The following is a 10,121-nucleotide window of genomic DNA, read 5'->3' as shown; positions in this document are numbered from 1 at the left end:
CAACTAGACTGAAGAACAAAAGGATAGCAACTTGTCTGTTCCCCTTCCCCCAATTCCCCAGCGCTGTTCCCATCCCCCCAATTCCCCAATAAAAAAAAAATCTTTAAAAAAAAACCCAAAGAAAAACAAAAACAACTGAGGCACAGAGAGGTTAAGTGGCTTGCCCAATATCACACAGCTAATAATTAATGGAGCAGGGCATTCAAGCCCAGGTTGTCAGACTTCAGCTACTGAGAATAAAATTTAATTCCAGAGACATTAGTAATCGCTTCCAAAAGCAAGGCACAGACTGAGATAGGAACTGTAGAGCTTGAAAGCGGGGAAATGTCTTCTTCAACAATAATATTCTCCCATATCAAGTTCAACGTGAAGGTAGACTGCAAATGTCTGGAATGGATAGGCTATTTTCAAGGGGTATATACTCTGGTAGAGACGACAGGCATGCATAAATAACTACAATGCACTGAAGGCTATAAGTACAGATGGATCATATTGGATAAAAATCTGAGGGGAGAGAAAGTTATCCTGTAAGCAGTGAGGAGGCATTGAGGTTTCCGAGCAGGAGAGTGACATGATGAAAGCTTATTACTGAAAACTTAATCTGCTGACTGTGTGCTCCTTGTTTCCTTATTGTCAGCAACATTAAGCCACTTGGAACTCCAAGCAAGTGAGATCTGTGATAGAAAAGAGAAGGAAATATTTCTCTCTCATGTCCTGCTCACCAAAATTCTGCTAAATTGGTTTAGATGCTGGAACAATAAGTTGCAGTTAAGACAGAAGCCTAAAATCTGAAGGTGTGCTGATGCTCTGTGCCAAAATCACCATTGTTCCTACGACTATAAGGAACCCCCAGGCTGTAGGGACAGGGTAGAGGGCTGGAAACATTGTATGTTGCAAATATCTAAGAGAGCTAGGATTTAAGATAATTCACACATGATCATTTTAGAGTCATTCATTCATTTAGCCAATCCGTCATTCAATGAGTGTTTGTTTATGGAGTGCCACTGTGCATCTGGTACTGTTCTAGGTCTTGGGACTTGGAGATCTAGTGTGAGAAGAAGGGCAAGACCGCTGCCGTCATGCAGAATGCAAGCCAGTAGAGTAATTCAGATTATAAACACTTCAGATCCTGACCTGTGGAGAAAATAAAACAGCAACGGGATGAAGAGGGACTGAGGATGGGAAACTAAGCACGGTAGAAAGGACTCTCAGAGGATACTTCTTTGTGGAAATGACATTCCAGTGGACTTGAGTAAAGAGAAAAAGCCAGCCATGCAAAAGGCAGAAGGAAGAACATTCCACGCAGAGGAAACTGCCAGGCAAAAGCCCTGAGGTTGGAGTTGAGGAAGAGACAGCAGGAACCGTGAGCTTTTGCCATTAGCCACATTCAGAACTTTGAAAAGCGAATCTGAAATACTTCCTCTTCAAATACCATGCCAGTGAGACATTGTAACAATTAACAATTTGATGATTCTCATTATTAACTTTGTCCTTAATAACCAATTAAAAATTTCCACCTGAAAAATATGGATATGTTAACAAATTAATTTGAGTCTAGACTGACAAATAACAAAAGAAGAAATAAAGCCATAGTTAATAAGGAGTCAAAAATATGGATGAAGGGTTTCAGAAGCTCACCTTGTGGAGGGGGGTTGGTGAGGGTTGGAAATGAAAATCATGTACTATTTATTAATTTAATAAATCTGTCTTGATGTCAATGTAATCGAATGTTGCAACAAAATAATGGTCTCCTGCTGCTACATAAATGTTGAGGCCAAGCTCTGATGTTTATTTTCAAGACAGGAGACATTGATCCTTCACTAATAGAATATTACAAGTTTATTTCTATTATGCTAAGTAACCAAAGTTGATTTCATTGTTTGATTTGATGGATGTTGGTGTTGTCAGGCTTTAAAATGGTCTGGGGTAGGAGGCCAAGAGAATGAGGTTCCGCGCCTCCTCCCCACCACCCCCTTAATTAGGCATCCTTGGACTTCATTCTAATATAAAATCAATACAAGAAAACTTTAGCGATGCTTAGTCTCTGGAATCTTTCTTCTGATGTCCTAGGATTGGGGCTATTTGGCACAAGATTGTTCTCCCCTGGGACCAAAGAGACTCTAGAGCCAGACAGTGAGTGAGCTGAATGGGAACTCCACCCAATTGGAAAGGCAACAGGAAAAGTGATGAGAGGAAAAAGACAGCTACAACAATAGAAGGAGGAAGCGAAGCCAAAAAAACAAGAGAAGGAAAAGTAACAGTGAACTACAGTAATCCACCAGGAAAGGAAAACCGCACAGAAAAAAAACACAACAAAAAATGAAAGGGTTTTGCAATTTGCTGATTTAGATCCAAGGGGCCAGTTTTTGACCATTTCTAGAGGGTGGGCACTTGTTTACAGTGATCCAGTGAAGGAATGGTGATGTGATCCAGTGATCCAGTTCACCCTTTTCCTAAGCAGGATGTGAATTAAACAAAGATCTTGGTTTTTTGGGTTTTATCTACCACAGATCACACAGCCAAATAGGTCTGGGAATTCTGATGACCAAAAGAGAAACGACAAGGTGAAGATTGGAAAGAAGATATAAACTGACCAATTTAGTAGGAGTAAGGAGAGTACTTACCTGTTTTAAATATCAAAAGAGAAAAAGATCCATGCAAATCATTTCTCCTTTTAATATCCTATAGTGAGCCAAAGTATTCCTTTACAATAGTCAAAATGGGAGGAAATGATGTATACTTGATAAAGGACAAGACTGCAATAAACCAGGGTGTGGCCTGGTGTTTCTGATTTTGCCCAGTCAGGGGGTTTTGCCATAAGAACACAATTTACTGTGGCTTGCCATGCTGAAGCAAGATCCCATAAGCCCTGCTTGAGTGATCCCACCTGGTTTTTTTGTTTGTTTGTTTGTTTTAAAAATTTTTATTGGGGAATTGGGGGGATGGGAACAGCACTGGGAAACTGGGGGAAGGGGAACAGACAAGTTGCTGTCCTTTTGTTCTTCAGTCTAGTTGTGGAGGACTTCGTTTCACTGGCCCAAGTTGGCACCATCATTGCGCTCTTCCTGGGCGAGGCCGATCAGTCGCCGGCTTCTGGAGGGTCGCTCACTGTGACTGCTGGCCGCTCACGCTGGCTGCTGGCTACATACGGTAGCCCATGGCAACTCACTGCCACAGGGGCTGCAGCCTATGCTGTCGCCAGCAACTCACAGCAGTCCAGCTCCAGGTTGAGCTGTTGTTCAGCATCTTAGTTGTAGAGGGCAGTGTCACTGGACCTCATATGTGGGATCCAAACCGGGGCCCTCTGGCATCCCAAGCCAGTTCTTAACCATCGCGCCACTCGGCTGGCCCCCCACCTGGTTTTTAATCCAACCTGAATTCTCAGTGAAGCTTCCCCTTCTAGAATCATAGTACATGAAAGAGCAAATGTTAAAGTGCTAGGGTGGTTGAAATAATCTGTGTATCAGGTTCCTGAGAGGACCTGAAGAGATAGGCTGCCTGGGTGCAAACTACATCTTGTTGTTCCCTAGTTGTATGAACCGGCAACTTTGGCGAATAACAATACCCACGTCAAAAGACTGTGACGAGCACGAAGAGAGATACTCTACATAAAGCCCTTAGACGGTACCTGGCACACTGTTAGGGCTTGATAAATGGTAGTATTGTTAATACATAAGGAATCCGTGGCATGGCTTGCGAGAACTAAAATTCTTGCATGGCTGAACCATAAAACATTGTCATCAGTCAACCATTTTTTACTTACAAAAATAGCAGTTTCATATATTTCAATTTAATATGTTCCCACTAACTTCTCTGTTTCTCTCACGTTTTTGTCATTTGGCAGAGGTTAAGGGGAAGAGAAAAAGAAAAGGAAGCGAGAAGAGAGGAAGAATAAGTAAAAGAAAGGACAGGGAGGTGGGAGGTAATGTGGTAAAGCCCTTTGAAGGGACCTGTGCTGACTAGGAGCTGAAGTGATGAGATGAGGTCCTGCTCCCCCACAGACCTCACCCTCTCACAACCCTCTAGAAAATCCCTGAGACATGGATGTGGCATATGTCTCCTTGTGCCACAAATGACAAACGCTCCTTTAAAATAAGGAAAACACCCAAACCATACAACAGAGCTGGCATCTCCTAAAAGGACACAAGAACTGAGGCAAGAATAAAAGCAGCAGTACAGAAAGCTGGGAATGGAGAGACAACTCTTCCAGGGTGGTGGGAGAAAGTGCCCAGAACCGGGTTCTTCCTCGGCCACCCTTCTCTGCAGAGTACCTACATCCCTCACCAGAGTGAGCTGTCTGTCTGCCTCCCTTCTAGAAATGGGGACCAGGATGGAAAGCCAAGGCAAATGGATATAGGCCTCCTGACCTCTAATTGCTGGGCACCTCAGCATCAAACCGTACCAAAGGAAAGTATTCCAGAGGTCAGTATCCCTGGCCAAAGCGCTACTTAATCCAGACAGTAGCAACAACTTTAGCCCTAAGTAGTATCCCCAGGGCTGTAGACACTGATTAAGGTTCTCCTCAAAGAACTAAAAATCCCATGAGTGTTAGAGGGAGGACAGAGCAGGAGGTACCACAGAGCAGCAGTAGCAGGTCAGAAGCCAAAAATGTATTCTTTAATTTTCTTAACACTGGCCCCCAATACCACAGACAACGTGGGGCTTAGAAGTTGGGTGAGGCTAATGGGGGTTTGCGTTGTTGGAGTCAATAACTTAACACCACGTGGCAGGGGGGTCCTTCTATTCTCTGCCTCAAGAATTTAGGTCCGATATGATAAAATTATTTACCTGGTGAGGAATCTGGTTTGTACATGTATAATCTAATGATGATGGGGCTAGCAGGTAGCAATTACTACCCCAGAATACTTAATACATTTTTAGGAACTTACTGAAATATATAGGATGAAACCCAGTTGGTTACAAAGACTTTTGAGTGCCCCCAAATAAAATATTTAAGGTACCCTCTATATCTTTGGTGAGTATATATGACTGATAAGATTGTGTATACCTTATTGCTTACTATTGGAAATGGCTATATTCAGCACTTATATCCAATGGATTTTTAATACTGTTAAAGAAGTTAAAACATATTTTAACCCCTTATTCATCAATGGCTCCATGATGAATAAAATACAGTAGTGGTACATTTTGCCATCTCTTTTTGCCACAGTTGGCTAAGAGGACCCGATTGTTTTGGAAAATTATGAAAAGCAATTGTAATAGGTTGGTTTTTTTTTCTTCTATGTTTCCATTCCCAACAGAAGGAAATGACCCTGCCTGGAATGTTGCAGAGCCTCCTTGAGACTGGGGCTTTTGTCAACTCTAAGAGTGCAAAGACATCATGTTGGCATAGTCTTAGTAGGTGAAACACCATTGTGAAGATTTAGGAATGCACTAAAAAAAACAACAACACAGTAATATTTTGAATAAAGAGCATTCTTTGGCATACTTCCTATTACATAACTTTCAACATTTAATGACAAAAATCCAGCCAGTGATCACTGCAACACTTGGAATTTGTTTTGCAAAATGTGCTAACGTGTGTGAAATTGCCATACATGGTAGCCCATTTTTCTTCATCTTCAGCTTATGCACAGTTCTTTGTATCAGGATTATTTTATTTTATTCCAAGGCACTGAATTTCAAATCCTTGATGGTGCTAAAAAAAGACTGGGCACTCTAGAGATGGAACTGTTGAAAACTGGTAGAGCTGCACATTGTGTCTCCTAAGCATTGGTGTTTATGAATATCTAAGCTGGGATTTTAAAAATCTAGGGCAATAGGTTAAAAAAAGAGTCACTGGCTCAGATTAACTGATGTTAAACCAATAGCAATGTGTCAAATAATGTTAATTTGAGGCCCCATTTCATTTGTTATTCTGGTATAAGAGGCCACATAGCATGTGAGCAGTGTGTGAATCTGAGCACGCTGGTTTGTTCTGTCTGGGAATGAGGTTTCCTACGGTAGTCTGAGTGACAAACATCTCAGAGCTTGCTCACATTCCTCTGTGGAATAGTCACTTTTGAGAGAGAGAGGTGTGGCTTCGTGGTCTGGGAACTGGCCTGTCAGCCAGGAACACAGAGTTCTCATCCTGGAACTAGTTCTATTTTCTTTATGGATCAGATCATGCTAATGAATCTTTCTAGGACTCAGTTTACCCAGTTTAAAAAGCTGGTTAGGAAAATCTAACTGGGGTATATTGAGTACTAATGAATAAATATCTTTTAAACTAATGAAAAGTGATATGAATGTAAGGAGATGTAATTTTCATAAAATAGGTAGTTTTATGAAACAAACAAATAATAGAACAGTTTTGTCCTTTAGAAATATTACCCCAAAATAAGAAATTTCATTTTAATGTTTAAATTGTTTATTTCAAATTTTCTAAGTAGATATTTTTACTCTAAACACTTTTCTTTTGTAAGTTAACATGTGAAGTATTTTGTGTGATACAAATAATTAAATTCATAATTAGCTTCCATTTAAACATAAAGAGGTAAACTCTTTGTTCTATATAGCAAAGGGAAATCTTTTCTGAAGTGCCATGCACTGTAAGAATATAACCATTATTAACCTTAAAATTTTAGAGAAAAAATCAGGATCAAAGAAATGTATAGTCAATCTAGAGCTTGAGCAGGGTGGTATAATGAACTGCGTGCTTTAAAATGATAAAGATTTCCAAGACTAAGATGTGGGTTCCAGAAAGAGAAATTTGTGCCCAAATAAAATGGGGGCAGGAGGAGGGGATCTGATGATTGAGTAATTGTGATTTTCTTTATCTGAAAGAATGAAGTAAAAAAAATAAAATAAAATAAAACCTCAAAGGCAGACGCTCCATTCTGGTGGCTCAGCTGGTCAGCATTTCCCTACCCCAAATCCAGCCTCCCAAAATGAATCAGTCTCATGTGTGAAATTTTTAAAAAAAATCCCTAAAACTTCTACAAAAGAAATTATGATTCTTCACACTAGGGAGCTTTAAATCTTCTATCTCTACACCCCCCCACACCCCTTTTTAAAAATGAAAACAAACAACACAGTGGATCTTCAATTCTGTGTCTGGGATCTCAAATTTGGCTCTGAATATGTGTTTCAAATCTCATTAATTACAACATTGGCCCCACGAGACTACAGTTGCTGATGCAAAGAACATTCTTTGTACTAGAAATAATTTTAACAAGGGCAAAGAAGCATTTTATTTACCTGTGTAAACATTAAGAGGAAAATAAAATAGAGATGGTTCCGGTAGCTGCTGAGATGTTCTAATGATAATTGATTTGATTACTTAAGCTTTAAGGTTACTGTGTACAGCAATAGTCATGTTTCCACTTTGTATATTTGTTGGATGATAACATTCTTGTAAAGGTAACTGACATTATCTTGGCAAGTTCTGAACTAAGACCTTTTAGCATTTTATTCTTTCCAGATACTAAGATAATTCCATACCCCACTGTGTAGATCTGTAATTTATTTATTTATTTATTAAATATCAGAAAATACAACCTTCCCCAAAGGACTGTTGTAAGTAACAAATATGGGTAAAATACAACCAAATGAATAAATTAGAGCAGTAGACTGCAAACAGCCTGTCTTGTTTTCTTTCATTTTCCTTTCTATTTAGGAAATAGCAAATGAAACTATGGCTATTTGTGGTCTTGTACCATAAGAACACATGTGGTCATACATTTTCATGCCATTAACAAATTCATTGGCTCAGTGAGTAGGAAGTAAAGTCCACTGTAAAGACGCTTAATGCCTTATGCAGGAAGGGTCATCTGTTATGTATAGCCATAACCTAAAAAAAAATCTCGCTCTGAGATCTGATGGTACATATTGGCCGTCTTTAAATTGATACTAAAGAGTAGAGTTAAGCATCCCTTATTACATAGAAGAATCACTTGGAGCTTATGAAAAGTACCGATGCCTGGGTCCAGCCCCAGTGTTTCTGATTTAATTAGTCTAGTGGGGTCCCAGATCTTGGATTTTAAAACTAACGAATAAATCTTCCTAAAGCAATTCTAATGTGCCACGACTGAGAACCATGGTTAGAGAATCCCAACGTAGGTGCAAAATGCCTAATTTGTTTTTAGATAATAGTACCAAGCCCACTCTTAGTTTTTTAATGGAAACCTTACCTTGTTCCAGGTGTGGGCAGGAGCATGGATTAGCAGCTGCCAGACTCCCTCCTTGACAACATTCTCTACGCAGCACCTTATAGGGAGTGTTCTATGGGTGAGGGAGCCCTGAGATGCTACTAATTTTTTGGGTTAAAGCCAATGGAAGTAGATAACTGAATAACAAATTACATAATGCTAACCTTGAAGGTGGAGTCTATAAACAGTGGCAGTCTTATACACATTTGAGCTTTTTGAGCAATACTTCAAAAGAGGCTTACTGACTCAGCGTCACTCATGGTTCTTCAGAGTCTGTGAATGCTATGTCCCCACCACCAAATCACTGTAGGTCATTAGAAACAGAAAAGGAGAATTTTGAGTTAGAAATGGCAAATTTCTTCTCTTGGAAATTCATCAATTTAAGCCAATGTGATGTTTTTTTTTCTCTTTATCCGCTCTTCTATTGGCTGAACTTTTGTTTTTTTAATAAAAGCACTTTTATTTTTCTTACACCTTTTTTATTATAATCAGTCCTCTATTGTTTTTGTCATCTTCTTTTGCTATCATAGTCTGTCTTCTTCATTGAATCCTGTTTCTTTTATTCTTCTCTCCTGTCTTTTTACACTTTATCTTTCCCAATTTTTTCCCCATTTTCCTTAACACCAATATAGCAGTTCCTTCCTCTTGTTTTTGATTTATGTTTCGTTGCCAACCCCTTTTCTGATTCTCTCTCTCATTTTTACTAACTGCCCTTCCTTAACCTTCTGTTGATATTTTATTCCCATCACTTGCTGTCAATGCCCACACAAGCCCATTTCTTTCCATTCCATCTATCTCATCTTCATATGAATTTTTATGATCCTACCACTAAAAGCTTAAAGCTATATGTAAAGAATAGAAAGGTACCTGTCTCACTTGAATCCCATCCCATTTCCTCTTCCCTCCCATAGTTGTTCCATGTCTATTCATCCTTTCCTGATGTTTCCCCTGGTCCAACCGCCACCTGCATCCCTCCTTCCCGTGTCACTCCCTGTTTGAAGCCTATCTCTTCTTTCTAACCCCGTTTGCATTCTGTCTGATTTTACATCCAAGGACCTCCACAAGATAAAGGATGGAGTTCTATGGGGAACCAGGTTGTGTGTGTTTCAGAAACTTTTGCTCATTTACTGAAATGGGATTAGGGGCTTGGATTCAGAAATAACCTCGGGCAGCCTTTTCAGCTCCCGGCACAGCTCTGCACACCTTGGAGTTCGGGATGGCTGGGGCCTATTCTAATGGACTAGGACAGGGATGTCTTTAAAGGTCTTCTATGGCCCTTCCCACGTCAGAGGCCAGGATGAGTAGACATCGCCGACCAGGCAGGAAAACCAGGCCAGGTGGGCATGATCCGAGCCCTTTCAGTAGCACATTTGGCAGGAGATCTGCTGCATGGAGGGGCAAGGGAACGCTGAGATCCTAGCAGTTACCGGGCCATCTGTGGGCGGCAGGCTCACCGCTAAAGAGGAGGCAGGCCCGAAGCCGGGTGCTCCCCCGGGGCGCAGGGCGCAGCCCCAGGGACCCGGCGACACCACCCTGGCGGCGCCAAAGGCCTGAGGCGCAGTCACTCCCCAAAAGGGAAGGCGAGTTGCTCCCGGTCGGTCTGCTGGAAGGTCGAGGGAACAGCGAGAGTATCCCCTCGCCAGCCAGCCTTCAGGGAACTGGGCTGGGGCAACACCCCACGGAGGAGGGCTGAGGGCGGCAAAGATCAATCCTGGGTACCGGCGCGGGGTCACAGACACGAGAGAAGCGGGAGAAGGCTGCTGGGGGCCCCCAGGGTGGCTGGGACCGTAGGGTCTGTCCGTGTACACAGCCGGCGCCCCGAAGTCTGGGGCAGCCAAGACTCCAGCTCTGCCGGCTCCTGCCAGGGACTCCAGGCCGCACTTTCCCCTCCTCCCGGCGCCTTCTCTCCAGTGAGGAGCCGCGCGCGGGCGGCGCAGGGGGAGGGGCAGCGACGGAGGGAACAGCCAGTTG

This window comes from Hipposideros armiger, unplaced genomic scaffold, assembly GCF_001890085.2.
Source record: "Hipposideros armiger isolate ML-2016 unplaced genomic scaffold, ASM189008v1 scaffold_182, whole genome shotgun sequence".
Taxonomy (NCBI): Eukaryota; Metazoa; Chordata; class Mammalia; order Chiroptera; family Hipposideridae; genus Hipposideros; species Hipposideros armiger.
Note: the sequence above shows the minus strand (reverse complement) of the source record.